Source organism: Micromys minutus (genome assembly GCF_963924665.1).
Source record: "Micromys minutus genome assembly, chromosome: 19".
In the NCBI taxonomy this organism is placed as follows: Eukaryota; Metazoa; Chordata; class Mammalia; order Rodentia; family Muridae; genus Micromys; species Micromys minutus.
In genome coordinates this window covers 52,548,267-52,563,191 of record NC_137954.1, presented here as the reverse complement: position 1 = coordinate 52,563,191, position 14,925 = coordinate 52,548,267, and positions in this window count along the sequence as shown.

Genomic DNA, 14,925 nt, shown 5'->3' with positions numbered 1-14,925 from the left:
GTGGTATATCTATATAGTTGGCTAGTTACAATAATCTATAAGTTATTTCTGTCTGAAGTAATCCTTGTCTGTATCAAAACCATAAGTAAGCAATAATGAATAATTTTACATCTAGAGAAACTCATTATGTATTGATGGATGGCATAGGCTGCAAATAGGATGGCCAAAGGTAACTAGTCCAGAAGCCTTTAGGTTAACAGCATCCCTTCTGGGACAGGAAACATACCACATATAATGGGTCATTAATTATACTGCATATGAATCAAAAGCACATGGGGGATGTGCAATGATTTGACATGGTACCAGTCAATCAAGAACAAAATAGAAACAGAACTAGCCATGAAAACCTGGTCCTCACTGACAGAACTTCTGAGTCAAATGTGTATTCTTTGCTTCTAGTAGATGGATTCTGGTTCTGGTAGAGGCTCTCTTCCCCCGTTTCACTTCCTCTGCTCTTCCTCTACCACCTCTTTCTTCTTCCCTGCTGAACAACACCCTAGATGATTAAAATTAGCAGCATAAGTTTTTGCAGAGAGGAAGCAGGGTGTCCCAAAGGGTTGTCTGCTCAGCTGTGGCAACTGACCAGGATGATGCCTGGTGCCTCACTAAGAGTTTGGAGTTCTTTACAGCATGCTGTCCAGAGACCAGGAGTGAAAGAAAGAGCATCCACTGGATCTGGACTTTGACTTCTGGTAGAACCTGAGACACTCCAGAAGGTACAGTCTGGGCATCCTCTGTGACTTTCAAAGCAAAGAGATGCAGCAAGAGATGTCGGTGGACTAACAGTTCTGAGGCCAGACTGTGGGACACATAGACCGAGGAAGCTAACATCCCCAAGTTTCTGATGCCAGTCCCTTTTGTTTCTGTAAAGCTACATAATAAGATTCCTCATGCATAAAATTATTTTTTGCCCTCTTCTATCAGCCTTTACCACTAAAGGATTTACTCGCACTTTTGTCAGATTTTATTTATACATGCCATAAAGAGAACCAAATCATAATGAAGGCTGTTATTGCCTATGATGGGAAATACAAAGGGAAGCTGAGAGCAGGCAGCCAGCCGTCCAGGCTCCCCTTGGATGCCAGGAAGCATTATGCAGAAGCGATCCCCTGTAGAAATGTCCTGGCCTCCCTCCATCCAGAGTGTTATCTCACATCAGATCCTAATTTGTTGCTGGGGGAGCGGGGCAGGAACAGAGCTATTAATAAACAGTGCAAATAATTAGGCTTCATGGGAATTTGGTGGTTTTCTTACATAATAGATTTACTCTCAGAGCTTTTCAACTCTGTCTTGCTAGAATTCTCCATGCCCAGCGGATTGCTGCTTCGGCTGTCTGCTGTGAACATCGCTGAAGCTGAAGTGGGAGCAGATCTGGGCAGCACACTTGTTCATAGTAACCGACCACTGAGCATCATCTCAGGCCACGCCTTGCGCCAAGCATGGCGCCTAGATGACGTCACCTAAACATCCAACAGCTGCTGCCAGTCTCGCTTTAAAAACAAGGAAACCACTGCCCAAGACTACATACCACAGTCCTTGTGTAATTGTGTCTCCCTAGTTTGTAACAAGAAACACAGTCCTTTGGTCATTCTAAGCATGTTCTCTTCAAAAGTCCAGAAAACACAAGGCTGCGGTTTAGAACAAACTGGAAATGGAACATGGATTTGTTTACGTCTCTTTTTATTACTAAGTACTGTGTAACCTTGAGAATGCAACTCCATTTCTCCTGTTACCCCACCCTTTTCAAGAGTGTGACTGTTGCCTGAAGGAGCTTGACAAGCTTCTAGAATGTTTATTTCAGAGCACTACCTTCACCTAGTTAGCACCAGAGTGTGGAACCCACATATGTTAGCTCCTAGATGGAAACAACTGAACTCATTTTATAGCTAAGACACTTGGAACTTTGCTACATTGCAGAGAATATGGGGATAGTACAGGATTTCCAAAGCTGTGAGTGACTGCCAAAGATGCTGTAAAATATCACACTATTTTCTTGCTCACTTATGTCTTGCCAACTAGAGATTAAGATTTACAATGATAACCAAAATAGAAATCTCACAAGGTAGCTAAGCTCTGGTGACTGGAGATGAAACGCTTCATAGAACCCCATGGCCCTGCTTGTAACAGACACTTTCTGTGAAGTCCCTGAGACTTTCTGGTGCTTCATGTGCTGGAAAAGCTTACCCCTATTAGTAACTTACATTTTCAACAGGCAAACAATGTCACTGGCTGTGAGATCACAGGGAAGAACATCAAAGACACAAAACCCCCTTTTTTGCCTTGGGTTCTCATCTTCAATGCTGAAACAAATAGATAATGGCCATAATCCTTTCTTTCTTTTTTTAAAAAAGATTTATTTATTATACATAAGTGCACTGTAGCTGTCTTCAAACACACCAGAGACCTGTGCCTAACTGTCATGGAAACTGTCATGGAAGGACACTGGGGAAGAGAATGTGCCTCTCAAAACAATCAACAAAAGGAAATGATAGAAGAATCTGGGACCCAAGGAACACTCAGCCGGACACACAGGATTCAAGCATTGGGCCACAGAGCTAGGAAAGCCAAGGACTGGTTCCCAAAGAACAGATTTGTGGGTACAAAACAGAAGGTTAGCAAGGCCACAGCCTCTCACTAATCATCAGCAGGGCACCATTACTATCGCCACTTAGTTAAATGTCTCAGCTGATGGCATAGAGAGGCCAGAAACATCTTTTAAATTACAAAGTGGGGCAAAATAATTTAAATTCTTACCAGGATTGGCAGAGATATGTAAATTGGCAATATTTTTCTTGACCATCTATCTACTCTGTGCTATAAGAGTACCACAGACAAGAAACCTAAAGAGAAAATAAAATTATTTCTGTACTTACAGAGGCTATGAAGTGCAGCATGAAGACAGAGACATTCTTTGCTATGTGGTTGGTGAGTAAAACATATTCCTAAGGAGATCAGAGCAAGGTGAAGCCAAACTCATTGTACTGTGAGATCTATTCCTATGGTAACATTGTTTATTTATTCTTGAGGGTATAGACATGTGGCAAATGCCTCCACTTTCCACTAATAATACCTCATTTTTAACCTAAAATATTACGAAAAACATATTTAATGTGTTCAAAACACAAGAAAAGTTTTAATGTGTGAGACAGCTGTAGGCTAGGTTAACCTGAACATTCCCAGGGAAGGTTACAACCTGCTAAACAGACCCTACTAACAAGATTCCATTAGTAAATTTCTAACCTATGCTTACTTACATGTCTCTATCCTGTCATTCAATAATCATCTTTCATCTGATAAGGCAAGGCTTGTTTCCAAAAGTAACTAGGAAAATCCCTTTCTTGAAAGCTACAATGTAACAAGATAATATGTATCAATAATAATAACTGAACATTATGTTTATAGAATCACAATGTACAAAATGTCATTCTCTGAGAGTTTAATGAATATTGTTTCATTTTCATAAAAAAGTCCGTGAGTTATGTAATATTGGCATCTTCTTAGAAATAGGAAAACTAAAACACACCAAGGTAAATTTGTTCACGACTCTCAGATAATGTAAGAAGAAAACCTGGTGTGTCTTGCTCTAGGGCCCATATCTCTGCTTGCATACAGTTGAAATGAGTTCTTGGGCACATTAGGAAGAAATACTATTTTCTAACTTAATGTTATGCTGTTTTTCAAGGGAGGAATTGAGAGAGCTCTGGGCTGTAGATCCCTTTCACAATCCACACAGAGGGAGGAAAGCCTGTATGTGGGAGGCAAGATAGCATGGCTCTGTGCTTGATGCTGGGAACAGATGGAACACCATGGCTCTGAATCAGAATTCTCCTCTCCAAGGAGTGAGGCTGAGACATTTAACCAGTTGGCTCATGATGTGCTTAAGACGAGACAAGTATATTCTGAAATAAGCCTTCTTCCCAGATGTTGCTGACGATCTGGAAATGGCAGAGTTGTTCCAAAGAATGAACCAGCTACACAACAATGTTTCCATGAGCATTAAATCCAAACAGGGTATTAATTTATCTATTTCTTTGAAGAACCAACAAGTGTTTTAAAAATTGAAGCGTTTAAAAAAAGGTTTATCTATGCTGACTAGTTTTATAATCCAAAGGCTTAATTCACAGATTTAAAAAAGAAAAAAAAAATCCAGACTAATTCACACTTGAGCATTTGGGTGAAATAGTTATTTTCTACCAGGCAAGCCAATTTTCTTCTTTCTTCAGTATGTTCATAGTTTTGTCATTCCAGTTTATTCTCTCTTACAGAGAACACAGTACTGTAGCATGTTTTCCTTTGGTTTCTGTTTTGTTTTGTTTTGAAATCCTAAGAGAGCATCAGTCTACCACCCCTATTTTCAGTAAAATGCAAATAGTGTATATATTTAGAATGGGTTGGTAAATAATTTATAGCCTATATAATAAATTATTTATTTCCTCTAGGCCTACATATTTAGAATATGAACATGCATATTTTATAGTCTGTGCCACCGCTAACGAAACAAATTAAATCAGCCTGCTGCAGCTTTGGGCTACCCTGAAAATCTCTCTCTCTCTCCACACACACACACACACACACACACACACACACACACACACACACACACAGACATACACACACACACACACACACACACACACACACACAGACATACACACACACACACACACACACACACACACACACATACACACACACACACACACACACACACACACACACACACACAGACATTGCAGTGACCTGCAAGCAATCATGGCCCTCTATACTTTTCAAAGTTGCTGCATTGAGGAATTTTCCAGAATATTCAGGATTTGGGCTAATTTTAAATCCCTCTTCTTTGTTTATTGCCTTCCAGTATTACTTTCTCTCCAACCTTTATGTAGCTTAATAAATATCTGATTCATTATTCCTAAATCAGTGCATTTTTACTGAGTGCTGACACAAAGTAATGGATACTCTAGACTTACTGTGAGTACTAAAAGAGTATTCACTATGGGCTCTTCTGTAACAGAGAAGGTTAGTTATATGAACATTTTAAATTTAATAAATTGATGTATATGTAAATAGAAAACTAAAACAAAAACTAGAACAGTCTATTATAAATATTTTTTAAAGAGAACACTTGAGCAGTTAGAGGGATACTATTTGGCTAAAATTCTGAATTTGAACATATATGGAGAAGATTTTCTGACCTGTAACTAAAGTAGCCTTTCTTGCACATCATTTTATGATTTCTATACTAGAAACTTCTATTCCATATATACATCTATTTGTTTTCTAATTGAGACTAGGTCTCACTGTGTGTTTCAGTTTACCTGAAACTCACTATGTAGACCAGGCTAGCCTCAATGTCACAGAGATATGCCTGTATCTGCCTCCTAGGTACTGGGATTAAGGCCTAAATTTCATGCTCAGCAGTATTAAACATTTTTAATATGTACACTCTGAAACATAAGGCATATGTAAAGAAATGACATCATAGACAACCATCAAAGACAAGGAAATCTGAATCCCAGGTCATGTACTACACATAGTAGACCAGCATTAATTCTAAAAACTCCCCCTTTGGAACCTCCATGAAGAAATATTTTTAAACCAATTGACCTGTTTCCTCAAGGCAATACATAGGTGGTCAGTCATGCCAAGATGAAGTTGGACATCTCCTTCCCAGGCCCTGGCTGTCAAAAACTCACCACAGTAGATGATGAAATATATCATTTGTATTTTCTATGAGAAGTGATTGGCCACAGAAGTAGCTGCTGGTGGTCTCAGGGAGGAGTGGAAGGGTTATGTTGTCTGAATCATTGGTAGGAACAACAAGGTTTTCCTATGAAGTAAGATTTCTTGACCCATGGCAGAGTATGCTTGCTGTTAAGTAAAGGCCATTCCTGTTATAGCCTGAGGAGAACTGGAGAGTGGAAACAATGAGTTTGCTCCTAGATGCAGTGTGGATGCCAATCTGAGTGTTTTCAGCTAGGCTATTCTTTTAAAAAGAAGGAGGTATATTTACAAGCTGACAAATACTGTGCCTTGCTCTTCTACCTAGACCAGCAGGTAACCTGGGGTACAGACCTAGTGAAGTTGTGCAGTAAGCACCCAGAACACAGACAGTGCTTGGAGCTCGTGTTTGTGGCAAAAGTTCCTTTCCAGCCCACAGTAAGGGAGTATCCTGGATCCAAATGCCCGGAAAAGGCTTTGCTGGTAGACCTGATGCCAAGGAGCTCTTCCATCAAGACCAGCAGGTAACCTGGGGTACAGACCTAGTAAGGTTGTGCAGTGAGTACCCGGAGCACAGAGAGTGATTGGGGGCAGTGCCGGGACTGTGTCAGAGAAAATTGTGATCTGCCTGGGGAAGGCAGTTCTGGAATATCAGCTCCATGGGCACTTTTACACCTGGCCCAGAGGTGAACCTGACTCAAAAGCACAGGGAGGGCACAGTATGAGTTCTCAGTGAGCAGACTGTGCTGTACTCGCTGGAAACAAGGTTCATTTTGGCCTGGGGAAAGAGCCAGATGCCCCCCACTAGTATTCAGGACTAGTGGGCAAAGGGCCAAGCTCCCAAAGCAGCCTCACAAGAGCTCCCCCACCTGAGCCCACAAAGACATCTGAGTACCTGCCACAAGAACTCACGGCTCTCCCACAAAAGTCGAACCGAACACTCACAAGGAATTTTCTTCCTGACTCCACGGGAGAGACCGGTGTCAGTCACTGACAACAAGACCACATATAACCATAGACAACAAGATGGCAAGAGGAAAATGAAAGAACTTAAGCAATGGAAAGCAAGATAACCTGGCAACATCAGAACCCAGCTCTCCTACCACAGCAAACAGTGGATTGCCAAACACTCCAGAAAAAGAAGACTCAGACCTGAAATCATACCTTAAAATGATGATGGAGATCTTTGAGAAGAGCATGAGTAAATCCCTTAAACAAACACTGGAGGACAACCATAAACAAATAGAAGCTTTTAAAGAGAAAACACAAAAATCACTAAAAGAAATCGAAGAACTACAGGAAAACACAACCCAAGAGATGAAGGAATTGGAAATAGAAATAGAAACAATAAAGAAAAAACAAACAGAGACAACCCTGGGGATGGAAACCTAAAAAAAGAAGTCAGGAGACACAGATGCAAGCATCTCCAACAGACTACAAGAGATGGAAGAGAAAATCTCAGGGGCAGAAGACAACATTGAAATCATAGAAAAAACATTCAGAGAAGATGCAAAAGCCAAAAAGCTCCTAACCCAAAATGTCCAGGAGATCCAGGACACAATGAGAAGACCAAACCTAAGGAAAATAGGAATAGAAGAGGGAGAAGAGTATGAACTAAGAGACACAGTAAATATCTTCAACAAAATCGCAGAAGAAAACTTCCCTACCCCTAAGAAGGAGATTATCATGAGCACAAAAGAAGCTTACAGAACTCCAAATAGATTGAACCCAAAAAAAAATTTCCCTACACATAATAGTCAAAACCCCAAGTGTTCAAAACAAAGAAAGAATACTAAAATTAGTAAGGGAAAGAGGTCATGTAACATATAAAGGCAGACCAATTAGAATTATACACGACTTCTCAACAGAGAGTATGAAAGCAAAAAGATCCTGAACAGTCATCATACAGACCTTAAGAGAACACAAATATCAGCCCAGGCTACTATACCCAGCAAACCTCTCAATCACTATAGATGGAGAGACCAAGATATTCCAGGACAAAACTAAATTTACACAATATCTGAACACAAATCCAGCCCTACAATAAATAATAGATAGAAGCCCAACACAAAGAGGGAAACTACATTCCTAGAAAAAGCAAGAAAATAACTAAGAAAAAAACCAAAAGAAGAAAGACTCAAAGACATAATTCCACCTCTAAAAGCAAAAATAGCAGGAAACAGCAACCACTATTCCTTGATATCTGTTAACATAAATGGGCTCAATTCCCCAATAAAGAGACATACACTATCAGACTGAATAAATAAACAGAATCCAGCATTTTTCTGCATATAGGAAACTCATCTCAGAGACAACGACAGACACTATCTCTGAATAAAAGGCTGGGAAAAAACATTCCAAGCAAACACTACCCTGAAAAAAGCTGGAGTAGCCATTCTAATATGGAATAAAGTAGATTTTCAACCAAAAGTTATCAAAAAAGATTAGGAAGGACACTTTTTACTCATTACAGGGAAAATTAATCAGAATGAATTCTCAATCCTTAACCTATATACTCCAAATATAAGATCACCCATATTCATAAAAGAAACCCTACTAAAGAACAAAACATACATGCACCACAAAAAATAATAGAGGGAGACTTCAACACCTCACTCTCATCAATGGACAGATCATAGTAGCAGAAACTGAACAAGGATGGAGTAAAACTAGCAGAGGTTATGAACCAATTGGAATTAACAGACATCAACAGAACCTTTTACCCTAAAACAAAAGAATACACCTTCTTCTCAGCACCTCTTGGTACCTTCTCAAAATTGACCACATAGTCGGTGACAAAACAGGCCTAGATAGATATAGCAAGATTGAAATACTCTCATGCATCCTATCAGATCACTATGGACTACAGCTGCTCTTTAATAACAACAAAGACAACAAAACCCCATATACACATGAAAGCTGAACAAAGCTCTACTCAATGATAACAGGGTCAAAGAAGAAATAAAGAAAGAAATTAAGGATTTTCAAGAATTTAATGAAAACAAAAGCACAACATACCCAAAACTATGGGATGCAATGAAAGCAGTACTGAAAGGAAAACTCATAGATCTGAGTGCTTCCAAAAAGAAACTGAAGAGAGTATATACTAACAACTTGACAGCACAGTAGAAAGCTCTAGAACAAAAAGAAGCAGATACACCCAAGAGAAGAAGACGGCAAGAAATAATCAAACTCAGGGTAGAAATTAATCAAATAAAAACAAACAAACAAACAAAAAAAACCCATTCAATGAATCAACAAAACCAGAAGCTGGTTCTTTGATAAAGTTAACAAGATTGATAAACACTTAGACAGATTAACTAGAGGGAAAAGAGAGAATATCTAAACTAACAAAATCAGAAATGAAAGTGGACACATAACAACTGAAACTGAGGAAATTCAAGAAATCACCAGATCCTACTATAAAAGCTTATACTCAACAAACCTGGAAAATCTGGATGAAATGAATGAATTCCTAGAAAGATACCAGAAACCAAAGTTAAACCAGGACCAGAAAACCATATAAATAATCCCATAACACCTAAAGAAATAGAAGAATTCATCAAAAGCCTCCCAACCCAAAAAAGCCCAGGACCAGTTGGGTTCAGTGCAGAATTCTATCAGACATTTATTGACAACCAATACTCTCCAAACTATTCCACAAAATAGAGTCACATGGAACACTACCCAACTCATTCTTCAAAGCAGCAATAACTCTCATTCCTAAATCACACAAAGACCCTACAAGGAAAGAAAACTTCAGACAAATTTCCCTTATGAAAATTGATACAAAAATAATCAACAAAATCCTTGCAAATTTAATCCAAGAACACATCAAAATAATCATTCACTATGATTAAGTAGGTTTCATCGCTGGGATGCAGGTTTAATATATGGTAATCCATCAACTTAATCCACCATATAAACAAACTCAAAGAAAAATCACATGATGATCTCACTAGATGCTGAGAAAGCATTTGACAAAATTCAACACCCCTTCATGTTAAATGTCTTGGAAAGAACAGGAATCCAAGGCCCATACCTAAACATAATAAAAGCAATATACAGGAAACCAACAGCCAACATCAAACTTAACAGTGAGAAACTTGAAGCAGTCCCACTAAAATCAGGGACGAGACAAGGCTGTCCACTCTTCCCCTATCTATTCACCATACTACTGAAAGTCCTGGCCGGAGAAATTAGACAACAGAAGAAAATCAAAGGGATACAAATCAAAGGAAGAAGTAAAGTTATCACTATTTTCAGATAACATGATAGTATCCTTAAATGACCACAAAATTTAACCAGAGAACTTTTACAGCTGATAAACAACTTCAGCAAAGTGGCTGGATATAAAATTAACTCAAACAAATTAGTAGCCTTCCTCTACTCAAAGAACAAACATGCTGAGAATGAAATTAGGGAAAAGATACCCTTCACAATAGTCACATCAATATGACATACCTTGGTGTGATTCTAACTTAGCAAGTAAAAGACCTGTATGAAAAGAACTTCAGGTTTCTCAAGAAGGAATATGAAGAAGATCTGAGAAGATGGAAAGATCTCCAATGCACATAGATTGGAAGGATCAACATTGTAAAAATGGCCATATTTCCAAAAGCAATCCACAGATTCAATGCTATCCCCATCAAAATTCCAACTCAATTCTTCATAGAGTTGGAAAGAGCAATTTGCAAATTCATCTGGAATAACAAAAAACCTAGAATATAGAAATCCATCTTCAAAGAAAAAAAACATCTGTGGGAATCATCATCCCTTATCAAGCTATATTACAAGGCTTTTTTGTTAAAAGCTGCATGATTCTGGTACAAAGATAAGGAGGTTGATCAATGGAACAGAATAGAAGATCCAGAAATGAACCCTCACACATATGGTCACTTGATTTTTGACAAAGGGGCTGAAAACTTTCAATAGAATAAGGACACCCTCTTCAACAAATGGTGCTGGCTCAACTGGCACTCAGCATGCAGAAGAATGAAAATAGACCCTTCTTATCTCCTTATACAAAGCTCAAGTGCAAGTGGATCAAAGATCCACATTAAACCAGATACACAGAAACTATCAGAAGAGAAAGTAGGGAAAACCTTAGAACACATAGGCACAGGGGAAAATTTCTTCAACAGAACACCAATGGCTTGTGCTATAAGACCAAGGATGGAGAAATGGGACTTAATGAGATTGCAAAGTTTCTGTACGGCTAAGGACACTGTCAAGAAAACAAAACGGCAGCCGACAGATTGGGAAAAGATCTTGACCAACCCCACATCTGATAGAGGTCTAATATCCAATATATACAAAGAACTCAAGAAGTTAGATGCCAGAGAATCAAACAATCCTGTGAAAAATTGAGGTATAGAGCTAAACAAAAGATTGTCAACTGAAGAATATATAATGGCTGGGAAGCATTTTTGGAAGTGCTTTACATCCCTAGACATCAGAGGAATGCAAATCAAAACAACCCTGAGAATCCACCTCACACCAGTCAGAATGGCTAAGATCAAATACTGGCAAGGATGTGGTTAAAGAGGAACACTCCTTCAGTGTTGGTGGGGTTGTAAACTGGTACAACCACTCTGGAAATCAGTCTGGCAGTTCCTCAGGAAATTAGACATAATCCTACCTGAAGATCCAGTTATTCTACTTCTGGGCATATACCCCAGCGATGCTCCAACATACAATACGGACACATGCACCACAATGTTTATCACAACCCTATTTGTAATAGCCAGAAGCTGGAAAGAGCTCAGATGTCCTTCAGTAGATGAATGGATACAGAAAATGTGGTACATTTACACATGGAGTACTACTCAGTTATTAGAAACAATGACTTCATGAAATTCCTAGGAAAATGGATGCATCTAGGGAATATCATCCCGAGTGAGGTAACCCAGTCACAAAAGGACTGACATAATATGCAGTCACTGATAATGGGATACTAACCCCAGAAAGCTCTGAATACTCTAGAAACAACTCACAGGCCATATGAAGCTCAACAAAAACAAAGGTCAAAAAGTAGAAGCCTCACTTTTTCTTATGAAAAAAAAAGTGTATAACACCCTCTCAGTGTGGTACACCTGGACCTTAAGTCATTAATAATTAATAATTCAAAAATCATTATGTTTAATCTATACACACCAGGAAAACTCTATTTCCATGTTACATTCTGTTCTACATGTGCTTTTTGCTTATGGCAACTAGTAAGGTTTCACTGCATGCTATCAAACCTCTAAAAGAATTAAGTACTGAGTAAAATATATTCATATACTGTTATGCCAAAATGCCTTTAAAAATCTGTACTTGTATCTTTCTGTTTTTATAAATAAAGTTGTAAGAGAAAAAAAACACTGCCTCATTGTTGGGGCCAAAAACAACTAGCATAGTTTGAAAGCTTTTCATTATTTCTAAAGAGATTGATGTCTGCCAATAGTTGTCAGAAAGTCCTTAAGATAAGGTAAGACCTCCACACCAAAGTACGGAAGATTCGGTGTTCTGTTATTCTACACACCATGTTAAGTGAATGATGACATACTGTGCTGAAGCAGCAACCCACAAAGGCAAATAAGCAGGAAACTGCAAGATATGCTAAACTTTTGATCAAGAAAATACAAGAAACTAAAGGGGATTAAAGGCCAGGAACAGATCACCAAGAGACGGGCTATCATAGATGAAGGGTGCTTCTTCCAAGTCTAAATCCAGGCAACAAAACTAACAAATGATCTGACCTTGAAAACAAATTGACACTGTGTTTCCAAAGTACCTTCTAAATTCCTTGATTTTAACTTGTGTTGGCCTTCTCAGCTTTCTACCAAGTAACTTCTAGACTATACTCTTAATGGAGAAGTTAAGGCAGAATTTTAAATTACCCTTGTGGTAAAACCAAACCAAACCAAACCAAACCAAACCAAACCAAACCAAACCAAACCAAATCAAACCAAACCAAACCAAACCAAACCAATCCAAACTAAACCAAACCAATCAAACCAAACCAAAACAAAACAAAACCAAACCAAGCAAAACCAAACCAAACCAAACCAAAACAATAAACCCAATCACTAACCAAAGAACAATGACAAAACCAGTGGATGACAGATGTTAAGAAGTCCTGAAATGCACCCATCTCTACTGCACTCATTTCTATTTAGCATCTAAATAACTGTGTCCAGATAGCACTTTATATCACTTTACAAGGGATAAAAAAATACTAAAGAATACCTCTGACACAAAACTAAGACCCTAAACTGAGAAGAAAGACTAAGGATGCCCACTACTTGGTGATTGCAGAAGAAAGGCATCTGACCCTCAACCCTGCTTTGCAGAGAGACAACACACCCTAAACTTGTCCAAACAGCTTTTCTCTAGGATGGGGGGTGGGGGGGCTAAGTCTCTCATTCCATCTGCAATGCAATGACCTTCCTCCTCTTTTATCCTTACTTACCAAAGCTTGAGCTTGGAGAATGTAATCCAAGTTCTCCTGAACACTGGCCATGGAATGACTAGGTCCTGTACAATAATTACAGTATAGTAATAACTCTGGATGCCATTTCTCTGGCATTAAATAAAATTTCTCTCGCTGCCAAGATATTTGAAAATCTCATCTTTTATATCATCTTACAGAGTTAATGATTACTTACTTTTATAATCACTGCCCCTGCACTTGGAGAGAGAACTGCGAGAATTTTGTGACTAGTCCTGGGAAATAGACGAATGTTGGGCAATGTCTGTACTAGAAATTTTAAGTTGTGTGCTTTGGTTAACTGTCTTCAGCACTGTTTGCACAAGAACACCATGGTGGGTGCGAAGCACAAATATGCATTCAAGCAATTCTTGAGGTGGTTGAGGGCCTAAGCAATGAACATGATTAGTAGAAAGGATATCACTGGAAAAAGAATCGATAGACATGGTACAAGTGTTCAGATGATATTTGTGTCAGACAATGTATGTATATGTTGTTTAGGAGTTTAAAATTGTTAGCATGTATTCATTGTACAAAATCATTTTCTCATATATGTATTTAATGCTCTTTAGCCATGTTCTTTCTTAGAACCCTTTCTTGTCCTTTTACACCACTCTGTATCTTCAGAATTCTTCCCAAAGGGCAAACATTTTATACCTTCATATCTTTTACAATGATCTGGATCCTACAAATAAGAGAAGATATCATATTAGTCTGACATTGGTCTTTTTATTTGACATGGATATCTCCAATCGCCTTTGTTTTTGGAAACAAGCATAGGTTTTCTTCTTTGTGTTTGAATAAAACTTGTGTGTCGATGGACACTTAGGCAGATTCTGTAAATTGACTATTGTGAATAGTCTCACAGTAAGTATGATGTGTAGGGTCTCAGTGGTATGTTTCCGTAAGGTCCTGTGATCACATACCTGGCAGTGGTACAGCTGGATCATATGGTAGTTGAATTTTTAGCATGTTGAAGAATTTCCATACTGATTTGCATAATGTCTGGATTAACTTAATTTGCTGCAAAAGTAAATGATACTTGTTTATTTTGCCCCAACGTTTGCTTTTGTTACGACTGGAGTATGATGGACTATCAATGAATCTTTATATTTTCCTCATAGCTAAGGATACTGGACTTTTTTATGTATTGGATGCTTGTACTTTATTCCTTGTTGAACTGTTTATTCTTCTCGTGTTTAATATTTTTAGCTCTTCATATATTCTGGATCTTACTCTGCTTCCATGGGCAGTAGATATTTTTCCATCCCACATGTTATCATCTCATTACTCTGTTAGTCTTTGCTATGCAGAGACCATTTGTCAGTTTTTGTGATTATTTTCTGCACTTGTTTTATCTCTGTTCTCCTGTAGCAATTTAAAAATTTTCTGACTTACATTAAGGATCTAATTATCTGAACTGACTTTTGTATATGGTGAGCTCTATTTGCAGACCTGGACGCATGGAATTCTAGTTTTCCCAACACCACTTGCTAAAAAGGCTATTCACACTGTGTATTTTTTACTTTATGGCTGTAGCTATGTGGACTTATTTCTGGGCACTGTATTCTGTTCTGTTAGTCCCTGTATGTGTTTATGGGTGAGTGCAATGATGAGTTAATTTTTTCCCTGTGATTGTGTAAGGTAATTTAAATTCAGAAAACTGGGTCTGGTTGTTTTGTTGCTTCTCCTTATGAATGTTTTAGCTATTACAGAGCAGAGTCTTACTCTCA